Genomic DNA, 23,783 nt, shown 5'->3' on the forward strand with positions numbered 1-23,783 from the left:
TAACTTTAAAAAAATCAACAGAGAGCAGGAAAATTTGCCCCAAATGCCACACATACTATGTCTCGGAAGGATCGAGGCATACGTTCTGCCTTTTTCAGCCCAGGGGGTGGGGAGAGGGGAGGAGGCTCTGCTTCCATAGGAGACTCCAGGAGGAATTCTGGCTGATTCAGCACTTCTTCCCCCTCACCCAAGCCCACCTTTGCAGGACCCAGCACAATTTGACTCTGAATGTCTCCAATACCAGGTCTTACGTTGCACACACGTGAGGTCCTTCAGTTCAAAGAAAGGCAAAGCCTGAAACATTATTTTAGGTCACATGATAAGATCCCCACCAATTAGATTGTGTTTTGGCAATTGAAGACTGTAATGATGAAGTCGTTGGATTTAGCTGACTTTCCATGATGAACCTGGTTTCCCTCCAAAACTTCTTCAACTTTTCATCTGAAGAGTCTTATGCTTGTTGTCTAGCCAAAGAGCAGTGTTTTTGCGAAGTATGACATTGTTCAAAGAAGGTGCCTTGGAGATAGGGAACTTTAAAAAATGAGAGGTTTTTGTTTTTGGCTACTTAACTTTAATATATCTTAAAATAGTTCAGACTAAAAACTCCAAGATTGTGTTCTAAGCTAGTTGTCCTCACTGAGGATTAGTGTCTCTAATAGCAGTGCATATTTTAGGAAGGAAATTGTTAAATGTATTCATTATCAAACTTTGAAACCTTGAAAACTCTGTCGGATCAAATTCTTAGCTGGCCTTCACAAATTCTACTTGTGGACACACAGAATTATGAGCATGTGTATTTATAGGCACAAATCCTGCATACACACTTTTAAAAACTCTATCACCTGCATGTTGCACAAATGTTAGATTTTTGCATATGGGAAAGCCATTAGGAGAAATAGATTTTTCAGTACAAAATCCTAACAGTTATGCAAACATAGGCTTTAATGTTGTTCAAGTGCACATGCAGGAGTTTCTGACTGTAAGAGTCAGGAGTGCAGTGTGTGCACACACAATTTTCACACACACACGTGGAGGCCAGGTACTGAAATTCAGGCCCAAAATCTTTACTGCAAAATAGAGGTTCTCTCTGGAAATTGTAATCTAAACCTAACACATGGGGAAAACGTAAGCACAGTGCATCGGCACCTCCTGCTGCTTGTACTAGACATGGCTGTGCTATTTTTAATGTGTGCTTGCTTCATATATCAGTTCCGTGACACTGTTGTTTTGGTGCCTGCAAGGCCCACTGTGGTTTGTTCGAGGTTTTGGCTTCAGCTACTGCTACCCTCTTAGCTCAAACACCCGCCTGTATAGATTACAATTAATCATGAAGACTGGTAAAGAAAAACAGAATATATCATGCCACTAGCAGATGCAGAGGCAGTTTATTTTAACTGGAGTAAAACTGTAGAAAAGACAAAGCTGAGCGTCTGCCCTCAAAGCAACGATGTGTTCTCTGAGTGGCACATTAATCTTAAATTTAGAGTTTAAGCAATTATGGCAGTCAGAGTTTTTCAGCAATAAAAGTAAACTTCTTATGCGGTGCTGACGTTTGAATAAATGAGGAGAAATGTCAAATACATAAAGAAACCTGAACTACAAGGGAAAAATATAATTAAATCCCCCAGTCTCTTTACCTGTGCATGCCATGGAGCTGCTATCTTCCGAGAAGCACCAGGACTGTGCAGTGATGGAGCTTTAAAATTCCACAGGGCTTGCCTTGTTGTGCAGAGTGAATGTCATTGTATGACAATGAGTTTCTGGTTTAAAAAAACTGACGCCCCGCTCCCGTAGATCAAATGGGTTATTAATGCTCCAGGCTGTCCAGAAAGTACACAGTGTGGGTTGCATTTTCAGACTGGCATATAAGGAAATACTAAACCAAAACCCCAGAAAGCAACAGTTGGGTTAAAAATCTAGACCTAAACTTGCACCTGGCTCTTCGTTCTTTAACAGTTGGTAACAGCCCTCTGGATGGGTTATGTGCAGGAATTGCACCTGGTACTTCTTGATTTAAACATATGAGCATCTACCAACTATACTTAAATGACTAAGCCCTGTACCCAACTCATAAGTCTCTTATGTGGACCAGCCTCTAGAAGGGGACAAAGATCAACACTGTGCTAAGGAGGGTTACAGGTTGAGATAAACCCATAGATCCTCAAACTCTGGGAAAATTGAGACAAAAATCCTAATCTAAATTTTGTGCCCGGCTCTAGTTCTGTAATGGGTGAAATCAAATCCTTAGATACAAACTCCAAGGCCTATGTCATATTAGGTGTGAATGTAATTCACAGTGTTATAATGGGAGCTGTGTGCTTAACTCTTCCTTTCAGCTCCTTCAAAATATACAACTGAGTGTGCTCAGTGGGTTACAGCTAACTGTTCACGGCAGTAGCTGTATATGGTAGGGAGCATGCTACAAGCATTCTGTCCAACACCTGTTCCTAACAAACACCATCCAGCCTTCAGAATTGTTGATTGTAGTCAATCTGAATCATGATTGTTTACTTGTCAATGCTTTTATATGCCTCATTATTTTGATTTCCGTATGTCTCTCTTTATTCTGTTCTCCTTCAACTTTTTGCTAGAAAATAAAAAGCTGGTCCTAAGCCATCCAGCAAAGTTAGAACAACTGATACCATTGACTTGCTCATAACTACTCCCATGCTTAATGTTGTTAGTGGCACCATTTATTAAGGCCATTAGGATGACAAATGGGTTCCCATTAAATGAATGCCTTTCAGGAGCGTCCACTTCATAGAGAGAAGTCAAACTTGTTTCCTGGCACAAGTTACATCGTGCAGTTACTGCCCCTGGCTGCTCCTTCTCATTCAGAGCGTAGGTGTTCAGTCGGCAGATGGGAGCACCCCTTCTTACCCAACTCCAGACATCCTATGAGGAGTATTTCATATCATCCCTGCCCTGGTTCTTTAATACATATCATGCCAAAAGCGTCTCTGAAGCTTACAAATAGACAAGTCTCTGACCCTTAGAGATTGCAGTCTATATTAGATCAAGTACGCAACAAAAACCAGCAGCAGAAGACAGTGGGTAGGGCAGGTAGGTGATGGGGGAAAGACATCAGCAAGCAAAAGGGGGCAAATTAATCTCTAGCACAACCGTATAGATTTCAATGGAGCTACAACCATAGATGAATTTAGCCTGAGAAGAGTGGTTATTTCCACAATGTGAGGCTAAGCCTCTAGGTTCAACTGTGCATAGGGGACAGCACATGGCTGCGCGGCCTGAGGAGGGGAATCAGAGAGTCACATTTCCTTCCCTACTCCTTTCTTGCTCTTGAGAAAAGTAAGTTGCTGGTGGTGGGGGCAGGCACAGTCCTGGCTTCACACACACACATCCCCACCCACCCCATCTGTTTGCTTGCAGGTGGATTCTCAGGAATGCAGTCTTTTCTCTCTTCCTCATCCCACAGCACCCCAAAGCCGCAATCAGAGTAGATTCTGTGGGAGCCACATGGGGAAATTGAGTGTGTGGCTTTACTGCCGTGTAACTATGTGGTTTCACATCCTTATGACTGGGAACGCCGAGGGGCTTTCTGGTTTTAATAATTCAGTATCATTTGGAGAAAAATGGAGAATCTGGTTTATTTTGGGTGCTGCCTGATAATTTAGTATTTTTTGTATGTTATGGGATTGCGGTTTTCTTTTTGATGCAAGTGTCTGGAGCTTTCTGATAGGTGCCCCGTCCCTGTTGTTTTACACAGCTAGAGAATCAACAAAATATTTCTATTTCTGAATTTAAATTCTACCTGAGCCATTGTTGCTGGAGGGCCTCGTGGGTGGAGTGTGTGCTAGAGAGAATTGGTCAATGGAAACACAAGGTCAGGCTGTCTTGAGCATAGGGGGCTGCCGGGAGGAAGGCACAAGAATGGGAGAATGGGTCAAAGGGAGTGATTAGGGAATGACTTTCATTTTAGAAAGCAGTTTCCTTCTCTTGTGTATATATGCCTTACACACACACACACACACACACACACATATCCGTATATACAGTACAAAGTGTGTAGAGTTCAGCTGACTACCTTCTGGCACAGATCAGCACATAGCACAGAGATGGCTGCAACTCAGGTTACTAGTAAACTTTGCATGGGGGACATGTTTTGGCAATGAGTAGGGATGTTCCTCGCTCCTATTTTTCGATTAGGAGCTCTGCTGGCAGCTCTTTTTCACCATTCCGTGTAGGTCATTTCACATGTACCTCTCCAGCACCCTTTCCCCCGGGCTAGATCCCAGAGAGTTTTCGGAATTTAGGATCCCTTTCACTCCCTCATCTTTTCAGCATGACTCCTCTTCCTCTGGTGTTGCAGTCTGTTCCAGGAATGACTGCATTTCACTGGTGACGTAGGAGTATAGCTGGTAAAGCACTTTGGGATCCTGAAGAAGGAAAGGCATGCTATCAATATAAGATATTAATCTATCCGGTTCCATGTATACTAGCAAAAGTGCAGCCTATGACACAAAATCTCTCCCATTCATGATGCACCTAGAGGGTAGCCGGTCCCTGTAGATAGACTAAACCCAACACCCCTGAATGAGTGCAGGTGAGTCCAATCCAGCCAATTAAAGAGGGCTCGGCTACACCTGAGCCTATAAAGGGCAGCTGGAGGAGGGATTGTTTGAGACACGCTGTGCCCTGGGGAGGGAAAACCATACCAGAGTGGAGGGTCCTGTGGTGGGTCTCCTGGTCGCTGCTTCAGAGGAGGAGTAGAACTGGTCAAGATTGGGAACCTGCCAAAGGTCCCTAAGGGGGATGGAACAGAAACCTGAAAGCAAGGAGTTAGATAAGACTGTTTTTCTATTTGTTTGCTGGCTTCTGTTAAGAAAATAAACCTCCTTGCAAGAGACTGGGCGTGGCAGCGCATAGTTTGGAGCTGGGGTGATGGCTGGCCCGGTGACCATGTGCTTTTTATTTTTTGCAGTATTTCAAATAGTTATAGGTCAAATCATTTTCAGTTAGAACTATTCCACGTAGTTGGGCATATTTCTTAATACCTCTATTTCAATGACCGCAAAAGCCACTGCCTGCATTTTAAAGAACAGAAAAGTTAGAGAGTCAGCCCTATGCATAGTCCTTTACCCAGTGCCATCACTGCTGTGGTAGATAACATTGCCCCAAGACTTTCCACTATAACAAAAGACACATAGTGCGGGAAGACACAAGACTTCATCTTCATTACAGTGCTGCGTAATGCATCAATAATGGAGTGTTCCAGCCACAGAACGTAAACCTACGAACCAAGACCCATTTGCCGCAAGCTAGGAGAAATTCATAGCTGATGACATTTCTTCCACCCTAACAAGTTTACAAACCTCTGTGGAATAAAGAGTTGCCTGCCCCGCATCATCCCACTGACATCATATAAGTGCGGGGCTGGTCTTTCGTATTATGAGAGGTGGATACGCCTCAGTAATCTAAGTGGGATTCTCCTCTGCATGTCTAGGAAGCAGTATGCCACCTCATGCCCTCCACTGTACCTTCTTCCTTGTTTACCCCTTCCTCCTAGAAGAGGACTAGAAGCACGGTGGGTACCAACTGAGCACCAACTCCTGTCATAGCTAGTAGTGACATCACCCACTGCTTTCAGCCAACAGAGGGATTATCCTTGAGAATTAGCCCTGTGTGTACGTGTTACCCATTGGTAAGTATGTGTTACAGTTCCCCTCGTGCCCAGTCTGTAGAGAATAGATGTCTGTTAAACCCACTAGCTACAAAGTTTTGACTTTTTTAACTCAAGCTGTAGCAATTCATGCTTTTAGCTCTGGAGGTCCCCAGTTCAATCCCTGGTGTGCTGGCCAAGATGATGGCTGTCATACAAGCCCACTGTCCGTGCTTCCCAAAGAGCCAATTCCTCCCTCCTTGTGGCAGCACAGAGAGTCACAATGCTCCTTTGCAGCATCCATGAGTGTTCAAAACCTTCTAAGTGGATGGACTCTTCATTGCCCTCTTCACTGTGTCAGTGGATACATGGCCTTTTCACTGCATATGGACCTTCGTACTGTGTCTACCTCATCCCATGGTTTGACCTAATATTAATAAAAATGGATTTTAAATATCAGTGAACCATTTTTGGAGTAGGTGGGGGAAGAGGTGTTGTGCTTTAAACATTCCGTCTGCAGCTAACCCAAATTTTGTAGGACTTGGCTAGAGCAGGAGAAACAGAGAAGGAAATGGGAAAGTGTGTGTTATTTTGGCTCAAGAGGAGTGAAAGGCAGGATGTAAAGAAATGGTATAAACAGTGAATAGGTAAACTAGAGCTGAAGAATCCTTTGAGTTCTAGTGCTCTAAATGTTATCAGTATTTTCATATCAGGGAACATCAGAGTGTCAGCTTATTTTTTCTGCTGTTGAAAGGTAGGCGTCATTTACTTGGGTCAATAAGCTGTGGCGGAAAGTTTTCTCCTGTGTATTTGACAACTCTCTATTTTGGGGCAGCAGAGTTCTTTACTGTAACAGAAGTTCAGCACCTTTTTGCCGCTTTCCGAAGGACTCCTGCATTATCGTGTTTTAGAACAGCAGAGCTACTGTAACTCATCTAGAACAAAGGATTTCCCGTCATCTTTGAAGAGCATAACAAATCTAACGGCTCTGTAGTCCCTTATCTGCTGCACTGTGTGAAAAACACTTTAGGAAGGAAATTGAGTCTGAAAAAGAAAAAGTGTTGAGAGAGCTAAGCGGGACTGAAGCATGTGGAGAGAAAAAGGAGAGTGGTACATGTGAGACTCTCCAGCTCTGGCACCCCCTACCCTGCTCACATTCCAGAGAGATGTACAAACGGGTGAAATTCCCAGAGTTCAGGGACAAAAGGCGCTTCCCCCCTGGCTTTTCCACTAGTCCCGATAAGTGACAGAAGTATTTGAAGAGCATGAGGATTTGGGAGAATATCCATCAGGCCTTAAGAAATGTAGTGTTTGTTTGTTAATAGCAACCTAATCTAGGCTTTAGTTCCTGATTCAGTGGAGGACACCTACAAACTATGTTTCCTTCGCGAATGTGCTTTCTAGGCTCACTAGTGATGACTTCATTTGGGGTTAATTTGACCTATAAATCAACATGTTCTACATTAAGCATCGACCATCTTGTTATGTAGGGCTAGATTATGACTTCAGGCAAGGGATAATGTGGAAGCTCCTTCAGCCCAGGAGGCATTGTGAGACAGAGACACTCCTCTGAATCATTGAGTCACAATCCCTCCCCTGCTGCTTCCTTGCTCCGCATGAGAGGGTGTGATGGGATCCCCAGGTTACAACCTGGAACTGTGGGACCACTGTGGCTCCTTAACTCTCTAGCCTGGGTTGTCTCTTACAAAGCTAGACCAGTGACAAGCAGCAAAACCTCTCCAGGCGCTGTGATCACTCAGCCGTCAACAGGTGTAGCTACACACCTAGCTAAATTGCATGGATACTGTGAGCCACTCATGAATCATACAGAGAGAGGCACCAGTAAATCACCCCAGCTCCCAGTCTTGCACCCCAGAAATATACTATCTTGCGCTGCTCGGGAGTCCCTTGGACAGTGCAAACTCATTCATAAGTTCGCTACTTCTTCAAAGGAAAGTGGACATGCACCAGCCTTTGTAATCTGAAGTGAGATTCCCCAAGCATTTCAACCAAAAACACACTGTTTTAGGTAAAACAGATTTATTAACAACAGAAAGATAGCTAGATTTTAAATGATTATAAGTAGCAGGCATAGAGATCAAATTTGGTTACCTAAGAAATAAAAACAGAAATGCAGTCTAAATTCTAACTTTAACAGAGTAAGCAAGATTGAATCAAGAAGTCTATCACCCTAACAGATGTTACAGGCAGCTCACAGTTCCTCAATACACAGGCTGGATTCCCTTCCAGCCTGGACCAATCTCCCTAGTTCAAAATCTTTGTCTTCCAGACTGTTTTCCAGGTGTTGAGATGTGTGGGAGAGAGGTCAAGTGATGATATCATTGTCCCTCTTTTTTATACTTTCTTCCAGCTGCTAGAAAGACCCTGGCTGTGACGTGGGGTCAGGCAGTCCTCAATGCACACGTGCTCTCTGAGAAGCTTCTGGAATAGTGGATTCTTCTTGATGGATCATTAACCCCTGTCTGGCCAGTGATAGCTGCTCCTACTGAAAGGCTGACTGTGGATATTTACCAACCTCACAGCTTATTTCAGCAACACATATAGCAACACTTCATATCTTCATATATAATGATAGCACATACAATTCAACAGGAGATTATGGTTCAACAGATCAGGACTTTTAAAATGATACCTCACAAGGCATGCATTGTACAAAACATATCGTCATCATATGACAGTGGTGAATATAGGGGATCTGGGACGCTATGTTAAGGTACAGAGAGTCACAGAGGGGTTGTCCTATTCCATCAGGAAATTACTTCCACCGTCCCACGATGTTGCTCAGCTACCCTGGTCAGTGAGTAGGGAGGGTGAAGCCAAGACTGCCCAATCGCTGCTTGCTTGCTCCAGGGAGGGAATAAACGGGAATAGCTCCACTTCCTCCTGTGGGCCTGAGGCCAAGGTCCAGATAGCAAGGTGAAGGGGTTCAGCAAGGCTTCCTACTCCCTTGTGCAGGCACATAGTCCCATCTTCAGTCTAGTTCTCTTTCAGCCAGAGAAAATCCTTTGTTCTACATGAGTTACATTAGCTCTGCTGCTGCTGGTCTAAAGCACGATAATGCAGGAGTCCTGTGGAAAGCGGCAAGGAGGGGCTGAACTTCTGTTACAGTAAAGAACTCTGCTGCCCCAAAACAGAGAGTTGTCAAGTACACAGGAGAAAACTTTCCGCCACGGCTTATTGAACCAAGTAAATGACGTCCACCTTTCAACAGCAGAAAAATTAAGCTGACACTCTGATGTTCCCTGATGAGAAAATCATGTCGTTTTTGTTGTTGAGAAATAATTTGGTATATGCAGACTGGGATCTTCAAAGGAGCCAAGGGGAGTCAGGCACTGAAATACCATTGAAAACTTAGTTGGCTCTAGTTGCCCATTTCCCTTGGGCTCCCCTGAAACTTTCAGCGTCAGTATTTAGTTGCTTCTCTGATACATCTCATTTCTGCTCTTTGCTACATTGTGGTTGGAATCCTCACCCAAGTCTCTCTCAAAATCTGCAGCATAGAAGAAACAAATTACTTTCCCTGACGCGAACTGTAGGCTTCTCTTTCCTGTCTCAGCGGGTTTAATCTGGTGTGTTGAGTCTCAGCACTTCCATTTTGGCTTGGTGATAATAGACTGGGGGATGTTTGTCTGTTTATCGGACACCTAATTTCTTTCAGAGAAAGAGAAATTTATCCTTGAAATGGTTTTGATTTTTAAAACCTCTTTCAGTTTTATGTTCACTTGCTACCATCCTTATTTAAGTGTTTGGATAATCAATATCCTCTGGTGGCTCTAGAAGAATGTGACTCATTTCATTAAGCACAAGAATTAGTTTAACAGGACAGGCATTTTATTTTTATCTTTTTCTTTGGCTCTGGTCTGTCAAATGTGCTTTCATTCAAAATGGAACCGTGTTTTATTTAATTCTGTTCCTAAAGATACATTGTTCCCCTCCCCCTTTTATTTTTATTGGTATTTTAAAGTCTTTTAAAACTAAAAATGTGAAAAGACAATTCTGTGACGCTGCTGTCACCGGTTAAATGAGAGGAAAACAATAAAAAAAATTGTTGACAACATAGTGAATTTGTGTGCAGTGTGATTGTAACCATGTTGGCCTCTCATGAGAGAGATCACTCATAACCTGGGACCAACACAGCTACAACCACACTGCACGCAGATTCACTATGTTGCCAACAGCATTTTGAGGTAGTATCTTTTATTGGACAAGCTTTTGTTGGTGGAAGGGACAAGCTTTTGAGCTTCACAGAGCTCTTCCTCAGGTATGGAAAAGATGATGACTGTCCAAGCTCAATAAGAGGTGGGTCAGATTGTTAAGCATAAAGGGCTCACACATGCTGTAGGAGACCACTTAAAATAAAGTGTACAATTAAGGATTAGCAGGCAGTCTGGGGGGGTTGTAATGAGCCATAAACCTAAGGTCTCTCTTAAGTCTATGTTTTTTATCAGGGAGTCGGACATTGGCACATGCAGGCCCACATTTTCAATGATCCTCAACAAATTCCCTGGAACAGTTAGTGAGTACACACGCAAATGTGTTGGTGCATTGTGCACACATCAAGTTTTTTCTTCTCTGGCTTCTTTGCACATGCAAATAGCCTGCTTTTTGTTGCCAAAAGAAAGATGCTTGCAAATTTTAAAAACAAAGTTGATGAAGCCTATTGAAAATTTGTTCCTGAGATGTTTCTGCCATGTAATCAGAATAAAAGTGATAGTGTTCTGATCTGTCTTTAACCCTGCTTTGATTAGGTACTTTAGCCACTGGACAAAAGACAGTGTCTTTAGCATACTTGAGTTCAGTACAAGATGTGTTCTCAGTCAAAACACTCCCCGTTTGGGAGCACAGAGTCAACCAATGACACAGGTAATGATGCAGTTGAAGAGTTATGGCCCAACTATGCAGCCCTCTCTTACAACAGACTCAATTGAGAGGAAAATCTCCTGTTTTACTCTAACTGTGCTGAATGAATCACCATATGCTGCGTCTGCACAGCAATTTCTGCACCTGGCCGTTACCCATAGAGAAGTCACAAAAATTCTATTATTTGCCTTCCTATATGGAGAGAGAGAAACACTCCCTCAGTGTTCTCATGCATCTTCATACTCTTCGTCACGTCAAGCATCCTGGGTTGCCTTCTGTATGACATTCCAGAAACAAGGCTCATTTTCCTGTGGCAAATACTCCCCTAATTTCTCCTGTCAGTCCCAGCAAATTGTAGACCAACAGCAAAATTCACTGAGCTTTTTTGCCTGACAAACACATGTTATAATTCTGCTTCTTCAGCATCCATTTTAGATAGAAGCACTTAAGTGGGTGATGAAATTGAAAGTAAAACCCTTCTTAAATAGTTAATGACACTGCCTCCCCCACTTGGGTGGATTTGCAAATGGCAGCTCATCTCAACATATACATTAGCAGTATAGGTAAAGGTGTTTCCTCAAGGGTTCCAATTAGTTTCATTAACAGTTGCATTTTTTTTTTATTTTAAGGAGGAGTAGATCCTATTGGGAAATCACCACAAGCCTGAGAGCACCAAATGGCAAAGTCACATGCAAAGCACAATGCCCTCAGTGCAGAAGTGCACATTAAAATATGACAGGCCATCAGAGTCTTTGTGGTAATATGTCATTGTCAATAAAGCACTGGATTGGCACTTGGGAGACCTGGTTCTGTTCCCCAGCTCTGCCAGTGGCCTGCTGGGTAATCTTGGGCAACTCATGTCCCGCTCCGTACCTCAGTTTTTCCATCTGTAAAGTGGGGATAACGATACTGACCTCCTTTGTAAAGCGCAATTTACCAAATAACTGTGGGAGTGACTCTCTAGGGCTGGAAGTGTACATAATGCCATAATGCAGATCATCCCAGATTTACACCAGAGTTAAATTGTTATGAAAATTCCTCCAAAGAGTGGAGTGTTAATTGACGCACGTGTAAATGATAATTGAGTACTAGCTGGCAATTTTAACTAGCTGCCCTAAGTAAGGGGCCTTGCCTGCATACCTGCACTGTCCCTCGAGCAGACCAGGGCATGAATTGTGACTTTGAGAGTCAGTTAATTTCCTGATTCCCCCTTGGTTTAAGGAGGTAATCCATTAGTGGCCTCTGCCAGTGGCAGATTACTTGTGCTTTTGCCATGGCTCAACTGTGCTGGCTGGCACATATAAGGGAGATGGAGAAAAATCAATGCAACTAGTGCCCCTAAGTCATTTATGTGCTTTTGAAAATCCCACCCCAAAGTTACAACAGTACAAAGCTAGATGAGAAACCTTATATTTAAATAACCTGGAACATCAAACTGAAGGAATGGAAAACCATGTAACAGATTGAAAAAGCCTTTCAAGGCCATTATAGTTAGTGTGATCACTGGTTTAACTTAATTCACAACCCGTTAAAAGAAAATAATGCTCTAAATATAAAATTGAGATTTGGGAAAATCAAACCTGTGCACATAATGTCTTGGTACAGGGATCATATGAAAACATAGGAAAGGGAATTTTGAATGGGTTTATGGACAAATGGTAGATGAAAATATTCAGTTTATATAAAGAGAGAAAAAATTCTATATGGTTAAGAGCATCTAAAATTGCATACAAGAGTCTGGCAAATTACAGAGATTTAAATAGTTGGACTGAAAGAGTAAAGAAAAAGTACTGAAACATGTATTAGAACAAAGGAAATAGCATCTACATTCCAGCAAATTTTCTTCTCAGTTTCAGCTTCTGTTAACAAAGAGCAGAGCTCAGATACCCATGAGAAATATGTTCTTAAAAGAAGGGGGTGGAAGCCGCAGTTTGTACCCAGCAAAGCTAAGAGTGTCACATATCAGGAAATCATAAGTGAAATTCTGGTGGTGTTGAAGCCAATGGGTATGTTGCCATTGGCTTCATTATGGACAGGATTTCATCCCATGTTTTGTGGGGTGGAAGCAGCAGAACAGTTTCTGGATAAATTCAAACTTGTATCCAGAAATGTCTCCGATTTAGACAGAGGTAACAGATAATAATAAGGGGAAATAGCCATTCTTTATTTTCAATGGGACTTTTTGCTTTGGAAGTTGTACTATACTTAGGAAAGGCAATTTACATTATTAGGCCAACAGAGAATTATAATCTTTCAAGCTAGAATTCAGATAGTAAGAATTTCCCTTGCAAAAGTGGACTTCGGATTATTTTGTTTACAGCTCAACATAAAATAATATTATTGTACTCAATTACTCTCTTGAAATTAGATATTTTGAATCCTTCTGTAAAACTTTGTTGGAGCAAATAATTTGCTAAATTGTATTTACTTATATTAAATACTGACATCCAAAGTGATAAACTCATGTATTCCATACCATGTTGGTAGGATGCAGTTTTGTACCCACTAAAGATCCAAAAAATAAAAATAATTTTAAAACAAAAGCCATACTCACCAATGGATCACTGGCAAAAATATCCTTTCAGTAAATTGGACCTGATCCAAACCCCATTGAAGTCCATGAAACGACGCTTCATTGGGCTTTGGATAAGGATCCTCGGGGGAACTCAAAACCAGAAATGGAATATTCTTTTCTTTAACCAGCAAAAGATAAGTCAATGGCAAAACTTCCATTGAGTTCAGTAGGGCCAGGATTTCACCTACAGTATCCAATCCTGAAGTCTTTACCAGGCAAAATTCCAGAATCTCAGGATTTGGCCCATAAGTCTGATTTTCATGAACTGTTGAGTACCTGTAGATCTTGGACTAAGCTAAGATATGTGGTTTGTTTGGACTCCACAGTCCCATATATAATGTAAGAAGCTGTACTTGTTTTCCTCTACGTCTGTTTGTCTTTTTGGGCTCCCTCTTGTGACTAATTTAACACCTGAAAATTATTGTGTGTGTATTTTTGTAAATATCTAATACAGTTCCAGATATAAATTGCATCATGAGCACAGCAATAAAGGGGGAAATACAAACATACTGCATCCCCTAAAGGGAAAAGAAGCTTAGAATAATTATTTGCTGTATTGTCTTTGCTTTATTTTGGTTCAAGCCCATCCTCCAAATTGTTATTAGGGAGGACATAAAGTGATTAAATAAGCCCACCTTTCAAACATATGCACCACAATGCATTTCCCATGTCTTCTTGCATTTAAGGATCAATTGGGAATCCCTTTAAGCTCCCCAAACTCTCTCATTGAAGTCCTTGAGAAAAGTTGGGTGGGCAAAGAATGCAGAGCTGGTCCTTAAATCAGCAGTTCAGGCCAGTCTGGTCCAATTTTATAATAGGTTGAATCTAAAGACGGAGTAGTAAAAAAGTTCTAGGGCCAGCTCCTCCGCTGGTGTAAATCAGCATCTCCATGAGTTGTGCTGATTTATATGTTTGAGGATCTAGCCACTGGTGCACAAAGCAACTTTAGTGAAGGAACTAGAGTATCAGAGTGGAATTAGTACTGCTAGACTAGGTAGACTCCAACAGCCCCACAATTCATGGAGTAGGTTCTGCTCCTCACTCTGTGAGCACTCAGAACACCAACTGAGTAAAATGATAGAGTGCCTGCTCGACTTTGGAGAAGATCTACAGTGTTAGCAGTCTCAATTTAGCCTCTTAGGCAGAGGCAAGGACATAAGAATTTTTATAGATGGAAATTCCAATAATCAATCTGGTCTGATATCCTGTCTCTAATGGTGGTCAGTATTGGATCCCCAGGAGAAAAGTGTGGAACCTCAGTGAACCTAAATTGTGTAATATTCTACACTGAGTAGGAATATGCTCCGGCCTTCAGCTGGTGATCCATTTATGCTCTGAAGCATGTAACTTTTATCCTAGTTAGTATACCGACAGATGCTGTTCTTTTTCAAGCATCTGTGTAATCGTTCTTTGGAAAACCAAGCCTGGTGAACTTGCCCGACTTAGCCAAAAGTGCATGAATCAAAGATGCCACTGGAGAAACATATATGCTGAGCATGCCCAATGTGAAAGTAACTATTTAAGCTAAAAGCAATGCTAAATATACGTATTGGAATGCTGATGTTTGGAGCTCAAGATGAGTGACATTCACTCATCAGTGTAGGGGTCTCAATAGACCCTCAGTACAGCGCAACAACTTGGGCTTTTGTTATGCATAGGAGAGGGCAAAGCCATGTGCAGGGGAACTCCACACCTCTTGCATGTGGTGGAGCTAGGTTTTATGCCAACCCTACATAGAGCAGCAAAAGGGAGGGACGTGATGTGGCTGGAGTGTGGGCATGACACTCGGTCAGTAATCACAGAGATGCGGTAACCATGAATTGCCAAGTAGGGAACACATAGAGATTGTAGCCCTTATTTCAATACATGGGCTGTAATGTAACAGGCTGTGTAGCTGCCCAGCCTTCAGGATGGACAGTGGAATCTTTTCCCACCAGCATAGTTCTGTGCACACAGTCCTTTTACTCTGATTTTGTGCAGGGCTCTGGAGAGAACAGAGAGAACCAAGGGAACTGGTGTATTTCACTTACCTTAGGACCCTGGTGGCATTCTGCAAACTGGCAGAAAGCTCCTGTGAGAAAACGCAGTAGCTGGCTTAATGATGCTTTCAGAAAACAAGCCCCCATTAACAAATGCTGGAAGCAAAAAATAGCAATAGCTCTGGTATAAAAATCAAAATGTAGCTCACGTGGAGGTGACGTGCTTCCCAAGGAAGGAGCAGGAGGGAATACAAGACAGGTGAGCCTGACATTTTATATATGCTACCTATACTTGAAAAATCATGTGATGCTCAGTTGGTGGGGATGAACTTTTCTCTTTTATATAGTCTCTTGTGGTATCATGTTGGCAAGCAATTTGCTAACAGTAATTTTAAATGATTTGCAGTAAGAGATACATATTGTATTATGAATAATACTTGCATGGACAGTATGCATTTTGGAATGTAGGATACAAATATAAAGACAGTCCCTGTGCTGAGAAACTTATCATCTAAAAGATGGGCGCATATCAGCCATATTGGGAGACCTAGAGGAGAGTGCAAGCTTAAATGTTTTGATTTGTTGTCTGATCTCGCTCTCCTTTAAAAGCAACTTGAATAGCTAGTGGGGAGCTGAGTGTGGGAAGGAGCAGATGTGTCAGGGTTTTAATTAGAGTAGTACTGCACATATTCAGAAATTGCATATATCGCCCCCTCCACCCCTACCCCACTCCCACACACAAAGGGGTATTTTAAAGCCCCAAGACAGGTTTGATAGGTTGCTGCTAGAGAGGGATTCAGGATCATTTCCCTTGATCTGTACCAATGGTGATCTGAACTTTCCTAAAATGTTCAAATCCAGGGCTTTGGTTTGGCCCATTCTGGAGACAAAGTGTGGCTGTTAGGTCTGCATCCTGGATCTGAACTTAGCTTTCCAAAATGTGGAGCAGATGGAATTGTTACTCCACTGTTGTGTGTTGGAACATCGTCCCTGAAAGCCACTAAGATGGGATGAATGAGCAGCATTCAGCCTGTTTCTTAGCTGGTACTATGGCTTCTTTCAGTATAATTTGGGGCTAATGTTACAGCATAGAACTCAACACACACTGGGGCCATCAGTGGGCACCAAGTATTCTGGTGGCAGCCCATCTTCACTAGTATCTTTGGATATTGGTGTATGGAGCACTCGTATTTGGATAGTGTTTATTTTAATGAAATAAATGTGTACATTAGTAATGCAGTTCACTAGCTTACTGATCTCAGCAGGAAATGGAGGTGTTAGTCACTGAAATAAATATAGCTTGTTTAAGGAGCCTAGACAGGCTTTCTTCAACCATTCAAGTAATGCACATGTTCAGGAGGTAGTAGTAACAAATGAGACTAGTCCCATCTTTGTACTCCATTAAGCTTACTAAATAGGAGTTCGTAGACCTCATGAGAAATGCCATGTTCCCGACATCAAAATTTAGTGTAAACTGACCAGGAGTTAAAAATGTGACATAAGCATTTAACATTTTCCTTTAAATCTATACAAGTTCAGGTGCGAAATTCTGGCCCCATTGAAGTCAACAGTCTGCTCCATTGAAGGGAATGCAAGGCAGGATTTCATCCTAAATCCGTATTATGTGCCCAGCCCTGCCGGGCACTGAGTTCCCTCATCTTCCACTGACTTCACTCAGTGCTTTTCAGGATTGGGTCCATGTTTGTAGCGCCTTTTTTACATCATTTTTCAAGCAAGTGTGCTTGTTTGATTTGCAATACAAAACATTCTATGTATAATATGATATACTATTTAGCAATCTGATTTCCTTTGTTTCTAGATTTTGTCATCTCTACTATCTGATTTCCTTAAGTATTTAGAACTTGCCACCCAAAGATATTAAAGTTCTTTAAATGGGTAAGAAACCAAGGCACAGAGAGTTGTTCAAGGTCAAATCAGTGGAAGGGCTAGGACTAGAATTTGTGGTTCCTGATTCCCTATCTACTTACTCAGGATGCCACACAGAAGTAAGGGACTGAAAAGATCTGGTAGTATGAGAGAGGGGCTCCCTCGTATTTTGAAAGGCCCAAAAGTTCAGCAAGGGTTCAGATCTGGGGGTTTGGGTCAGTAGATTATTTTTAAAAAAGGAGGAGAGGGGTGGCATTTAAAAAATAAGGATCTGGATTTATATTCCAAACTCTGCTAAAAGTCAAGCATTTTAGATCCAGGTTTTGGGCTCTTCTCTAATTAGTGTTAGATCACTGTGCTAATCCTCTGTCGTATGTAGTACACATAGTTCCCCAACAGGCAATTTATTTATTCATTCATTGTGTTGCTTTTGTAACAGCTATTGCCATAGCAACCAGGCACTTTAATTACAGTATTTTTAAAAAGCACAGTTATGTTTTCATAGGCCATGAACAACCAATAGTGTTGTATGCATTAGAGATGGGTCTGAGCGGCTCGATTTGAAACCGTATTTTGAACATCCTAGAGTGTTTGAATCTGGGGGCTCAGGTTCAGATGCATCTCTAATAAGAAAAAAAAAATCAAATAAAATAAGTCACTCCTGGGCCAATAACTCCTTTGCACAGTTAACTGAAAAACAAAACAATTCAAACCAGCAATAACAACAAAACTAACCAAATGATGAAGAAAATAAATGAGCCTTTCTCTGTACAGCTATGCCTGCTAGCTTAAAGCACCCTCAAGCCCATGTTAGAGGTTTTTCTGTGTGGACAGAAGTTGTTAAGGGGCAACACCCAGGCTATAACCTGGGCTAACTCTGTAGCAAAGACGTACGCTCGTTGAATAGGGATGCTTTGGAATCTGAGGTCTTCGCTGTTGGAAGGCTCCTAGTTGGCTTATCTGACTCTGCACCTTAAAGCCTGCCAAACTACTAAGTGCTGTTTATGACTAAGAATGATCAATCACTGGCACATCTAATGCAAAGGCTCTCAGCAACAGCACCCAAAATATTGCAAGAAAGGAGAGTGTTATAGATCAGTGTGATGTGCCAAATGAAAATAGCAGAATGCAGGCAGCTCTCTGCAGAGTATATGGTGGGGGTACGCCAGGGGGAGTGCAAGCCCCTTCTGCAGAAGGACTGGATTTGCACTCTCACATTAAAAGCATAAAGAGAGTCAGGGTAAAATCCTGGCCTTGTTAAAGTTAATGGCAAAATTCCCACTGACTTCAGTGGAGCCAAGATTTCACCTGCAGTTTATAAAAGGAAGAATGGTAAAACAGTGCATTCATCATGATGATATGAAAGAAAAGGTACGCCATGCTTTCTGCTGACAGTTTTATTTCCGCTCTTGATGACCATTCTAATTCCTCTAACTTTAGTCATCACAGACTTTAGGTATAAATTCTGGGCTTGGCATGTAAAATATTACCAATAAACATGAACATACAGTACTCCATTTTAGGCTAGTTAATACTGGTTCTTTGTTTCTTATCTGCTACACTAAAATTTCACTTGTCATGAACCTAGAGTGCTGCTTTTCTGTCTCATTGACGCTTTTCTCCCAGATTAGATTGCTTCGTGGATTAGCCTATCATTATGTCATCATCTTAAATGCACGCCCACGAGCTTCCTTCTCCCTGCAAGTCAGGGTTTACTAGTAGATTCAGAAGTTAACCGATTAGAGATGTGCTGTATATTTTTCTTGTTTTCTATCTAATCTATTTGTGCAGATGAAATGTTCCAACATTACCGTGTTTCTAAATCATTTTTGCATTTACTGTGCAAAGTATGTGCAGAGGCATCAGATAGATGTGCACTGAATTATACTGCATTGGGTTTTTTCTGGCCAGCAAGGCCTGACGTGCAAGGAAAGCGTTTTTGTACATAACTTACTGACAAAAGCGTATAAAAAACTCAACAATGTAGAAATGCATCCTCAGCAATCGGCTTGTTTGACTCATCTGTTACATCAGTGCAGATCGTGTACACAAGACCTGCTTAGTAGCCAGTTTTAATTGCACATTCCTGTTTTCTTAAGAATTTACTCAAGCATTGGTAGATGTGTTTGTGCCTTTTGCTTGTGCCTCTACTGTAAGGTTCATGGGATTATAACATTGGTCTGCAGAGCCTGGGACAGTTGCCCTTCCTACATTGCCATCAGGAGGCCAGGTAGTGTCATCTCCAAGGAGCACTGTGGAGATTAGGCACTGCAGGAAGTACCACCCAAAAGGTCCAGAGTGACAGCACCCTGAAGCCTTTTGATTGGTCAAGTGCACTATTTAATCTTGGAGGGTGGCCCAGGAAGTTGTCTGGGCAATCATATGGACTTTTGCCTTATTGTGACTCCAGACTGCACCTAGCTTTGTGATCTCCAGTGTCTGACCCCAGCCTGGTCTTTGCTCTTGTCTCCTGATTCCAGCCTGGTTGCTATTTCTGATCTCAGACTCCAGCCTGACTCTGACTCTTGTTTGTCAATCCCGACTGTAGTGATTATGCCAATCCCTGCTCACTGACTACCACCTTGTGGCCATCTTTGACTGGTGGAAACCAGCCTAGCTGTGACTGCTAGGCCAGGCTGCCTATGCCCTGGTCCCTTTATAGTTGTTCAGGTTGTGGACTCGCCTACAAATATTACATTCATCTTTCTGAGTAAGCCTTGTTGATGAATACCAAGCCCATGTAAATTACAGAGGAGATGCATCATTCATGATTCAGGGATGTGTGTGTGTGTGTAGTTACATATGGAAACTAAAATTCCTGTTATTTATTGATAATCGCTTGCTGTGTACTTTTTTCCATTGACGTGATCCTAAATACAGGCCAAAGTAGGATATTCAAGGTAGGAAGCGGGCCCTGGAAGCTCTTCACTGCCACCTCTTACACTTGCAGATGACAAGCAGAATCCCTGTGGTTGCTCTGCACCCACCAGCAGCCAAGCTCCCCGCCCTCCCCACCTCACCTCCATCTCCTCCCCTGAGCGTGCCACGTTCCCGCTCCTCCGCCTATCTCCCAGCACTTGCTGCCGCCAAACAGCTGTAGCAAGCTTCGGGAGGGGAAGGAGCGGAAACATGGCATGCTCAGGGGAGGAGGTGGGGAAGAGGTGGGGCCAGGGAGGGGATCTGGGGAAGGAGTCGGAATAGGGGCAGGAAGGGGGTGGAGTTGGCTTGGACTTTGGGGAAGGGGTTGGAATGGGGGCGGGGCAGGGGTGGAGTCAGGGCGGGGCCAGAGGCGGAGGGGGGTTGAGCACCCACCGGTGCCAGTAGAAGTCGGCACCTATGGTCCTGCCATGAGTGCAGGGGGCTGGACTAGACGGCCTCCCTTCCAGTCCTATGATTCTATGCTCACACACTTAAAAACAAACAAACAAAAAAACTTTTAACAACTTGCGTAACAGTGCCACCTGGTGACTCGTGCCATAACTGTATCCTGCTTTAATGGGTTTCACATTGTTTTATTAAAGGTTCTTTTTAAAGATAAGATTTGATTAGGGCTCATGTGATGACACCAGTTCCATAAATAGGAATTTTCACAACAAACACATTAATATGAGTCTTCACGCTGCATAATCAAAACCAGCATTCCCTTGTATTTCATGACACATTAAAGTACTATGACATTTACTTTATTTTTATCATCTACAATGAGGATTCAGTTGCTTTTCTTCAGTTGGGTCTAGATCCACAACCCACCCACCAGGCTGTTAGATATTCTGAGGCAAGTCTCTCAAACATGCCTCTTAAAGCTCTTCCAATTTGTATAAATATTCATGGGAGCAGAGACTAGACTCTCCCACCTCCTAGCTGAGTGCCCTAACCACCAGGCTAGAGAGTTATCCTCCCTTGCTCTCTCTAGCCCAGTGATTATTTAATTGTTTATGCAAAGTGGAACAGCTTCTACAATAGAGGCATAGCTAGGAGTGGAAATATGGGTGGGCCCTGACTTTTGGGTGGATGGGCAATGACAGACTGTGCTAGCTCAGCTTCCCCTCAAAGCTACATTTCCCCCTCCCCCCCTTCCTAGCCCTGGTGCCACCAGACACAGGGCTTCACTAGCTTTCTGAAGGGGGGGTGGGAATAGCGCTGGCTGGCATTTCAGATGCCAGAGTGACACTCCAGGCCGCTCTGGCAGCACTACACCCCTGCTCAGATTTGGGTGGACCAGACCCACCCACATCTATGCCCCTTTTCTACAAGAAAGAGCCACCCCCGAATACCCAATAAGCTGCTGGAAGACCTGGGTTCAAGTCCCTGTTCCAAATTAAGCAGAGCAGGGAGTCACACACACACACAGACGATTTGCTTGTCCCTGGATGTCTTTGGTGTGGGTTAGGCATGCACTAAACACTCCTACCAGATTGGGTCCCACAGGCAAGATAGGTGGGGAAATGCCTAGTTTGTGAATCCCGCCAGCTCTGAAGCATTAACTCGTGTGCTGAGCGGCTTGGTGGCATCAGGGCTTAGGTGGTTTTGTGCATGCCATAGCAGGAATTTAGGTGTCATGGGGACTTCACTGCAGAAACTTAGTCGCCATGGGAATTTATTTTCCTACAGGGTTAGGCAGCTGCTGAGTGGGGTTTTGAGGCTGTCAGTGGTGTCTAAATGTTGGTCTTAGGTGGCTAACTGCCACTTTACATGCCAAAGTCCGTCTGCAGATTTAGCCCTGGGTATCTTGTAGTTTTTAGGAGGGACCTGCAACATTGCATTTCTAAAATCAGCAGGATCCTGGACATAAACAGTTAAAAACTGTATGCACAGAACTCCACTTCTGCCTTCCTCAACCCCCACCCCCTTCTTCCCAGCACGTTCCCAGAGCTCAAACTCCACCACTGCCATGTAACAGCTGTGGGCTTGGAAAGAGTTCCAAATGTTGGCATGCACGTCTCACTGTGCCGAGGGCTTTCCCCGCTTTTAGCCTCCATTCGTTTATTGAGTGTGGTGTAAACATGGAGTCGTGTCTTATTTAGGCATTATTTATGGTGGCTGGCTGCCATTGTTTTCCTCAGCAGCCTTTATAAATGGTTGTGGTAATCAGCTGTTTTATCTGTTTTAGTTTTCTTTGCACTGCAATGGTATTTCCCCTCATCTACAATGTGTTTAATATTTGGGAGCTTTTTAAGCCAACTTCTACTTGTATTAGAGATTTTGTCCTGTTAAGGTTTCTTAAATTATTTTAAAATGTCCTTTGGGTGCTATCCTTACCCACCCTTAACCTTCCTTCTGAACTCAATAGCAGATCTGCATGCAGATCAAAGTTAGGTGAAGATCAAAAAGAAGGTTAAGACTCAGTTTCTCCCCTCAGCCTAGTTCCCATTAATATTAGCATGTTTTAAAGGGTAATTATACTCCTTGTATGCTATGTGGCCCATTCAGTCCTTGGCTTCCTGATAAGAAGCTGCTTTGTTGACAGTCCTAACAGTTGTTATAAGAAAATGAAAGTTAATCCTTTTCCATCAGCATTAAAATGTTTGTCAAATGCTTTTACATAAAGTTCCTGTACTTCTGTTAGAAAGAGACAAGGTGGGTGATGTAATATCTTTTATTGGACCAACTTCTGTTGGCAAGAGAGACAAGCTTTTGAGCTTACACAGAGCTTTTCTGTGAGCTCAACATTTTCTCTCACCAACAGAAATTGGTCCTATAAAAGATGTTGCCTCACCCACGTTGTCTCTGTAATATCCTGGGACCAGCACGGCTACAACACAGCATAGAAACATATCTGGCAGAATGTTGGAGACATCTGCCAAGTCTTCCCCCTCTATAAGTGCCATGATTTCTCCTGTGCTACCCCTCACACTTGGGAGGAGCACACCATAAACCTCAACAACACTACCTTATTACCCTCCTCAAAACTTTCCTTTGCCAAGATGCCTAGTGATTCATTTGTATCCATTCCCAAGAGATTGTATTAAAAAGTCATGATACTTACCCACATGAAATAAACGTGTTCATTTATGTGAGTGCTATATAATTAGCATATATTTTACATGTGAGATCCTATCATGTCCAATAAGAACTGATATGAAAGTATCCCCTCTCATATACTCCTGTCCTTACACATTTGAAACATCCATGTAGAAATAGATGCTATGCTAGCTGTGTATAAGGAACACATGCCAATTTCACATAGACTGCTTCTTTGGACATAAAAGTCTATAATTCTTAAAGCAAAATGGGAATATAGATCCTTATTCATATACATACATATTCAGATAACTGCTTTTCAAAAATTAGACCCACAAACAATCCAGATTTCAGAATCCAGTGTATCACCCACCCACTGCCTGACAGCGCTTTATCAGAAGCCATGTTTGTCTCAGCTTCCGGTATGAAAATCAGTGAGAGATATGGGCTTCATCCAGAGAAATGAAAATGTGCTCTGAGAATGCCCACCTAAACAGACCCCTTGTCTTGCCATGAATCATTAGAGTCAGACGATGACCTGGCTTTAAGTTTCTTTTTAACCTCTGAAAATGCCCTCCATATATTAAGAATTGCTTCCTCCTAGTCCAGTTAAAATAAGCCCTCGACTCCAAGACTGTTACTATTCTAGGTCTCATTAGCCAGCCTCTGTATGTTGTTACGAAGATTTGAATGGCAGCTGGTAACTGAAGTGATTTGCGTTGGAGACAATAATTATGATCCGGCAGGAGTCAAACTGCACTAGGTTTGAAGAATCTGTTACAGGAGTGAATGTTCCCAAATAGCAAATAATAAGGCCTATGAACATGATTGGACTGAACAGCCATGAATATATGCTATCCTGGATAGGCATGAAAATCCT

General features: G+C 42.6%; 1 protein-coding gene across 36 annotated transcripts in view; it reads left to right on the top strand.

Annotated features, from left to right (window-relative positions):
- Positions 1-23,783, top strand: part of EVL (Enah/Vasp-like) — a 218,628-nt gene that overhangs the window by 130,476 nt on the left and 64,369 nt on the right. The window contains exon 1 of one of the 36 annotated variants that reach the window (XM_005308817.3): positions 5,558-5,662. The exons of the other annotated variants lie outside the window; for them this stretch is intronic. The gene's annotated coding sequence lies outside the window, so the exon portion shown is untranslated. Of the gene's footprint in view, positions 1-5,557; positions 5,663-23,783 lie in introns of those variants that run through there. 36 annotated transcript variants of the gene reach the window in all.

The sequence above is a fragment of the Chrysemys picta genome, chromosome 4 (genome assembly GCF_011386835.1).
Source record: "Chrysemys picta bellii isolate R12L10 chromosome 4, ASM1138683v2, whole genome shotgun sequence".
Classification (NCBI taxonomy): Eukaryota; Metazoa; Chordata; order Testudines; family Emydidae; genus Chrysemys; species Chrysemys picta.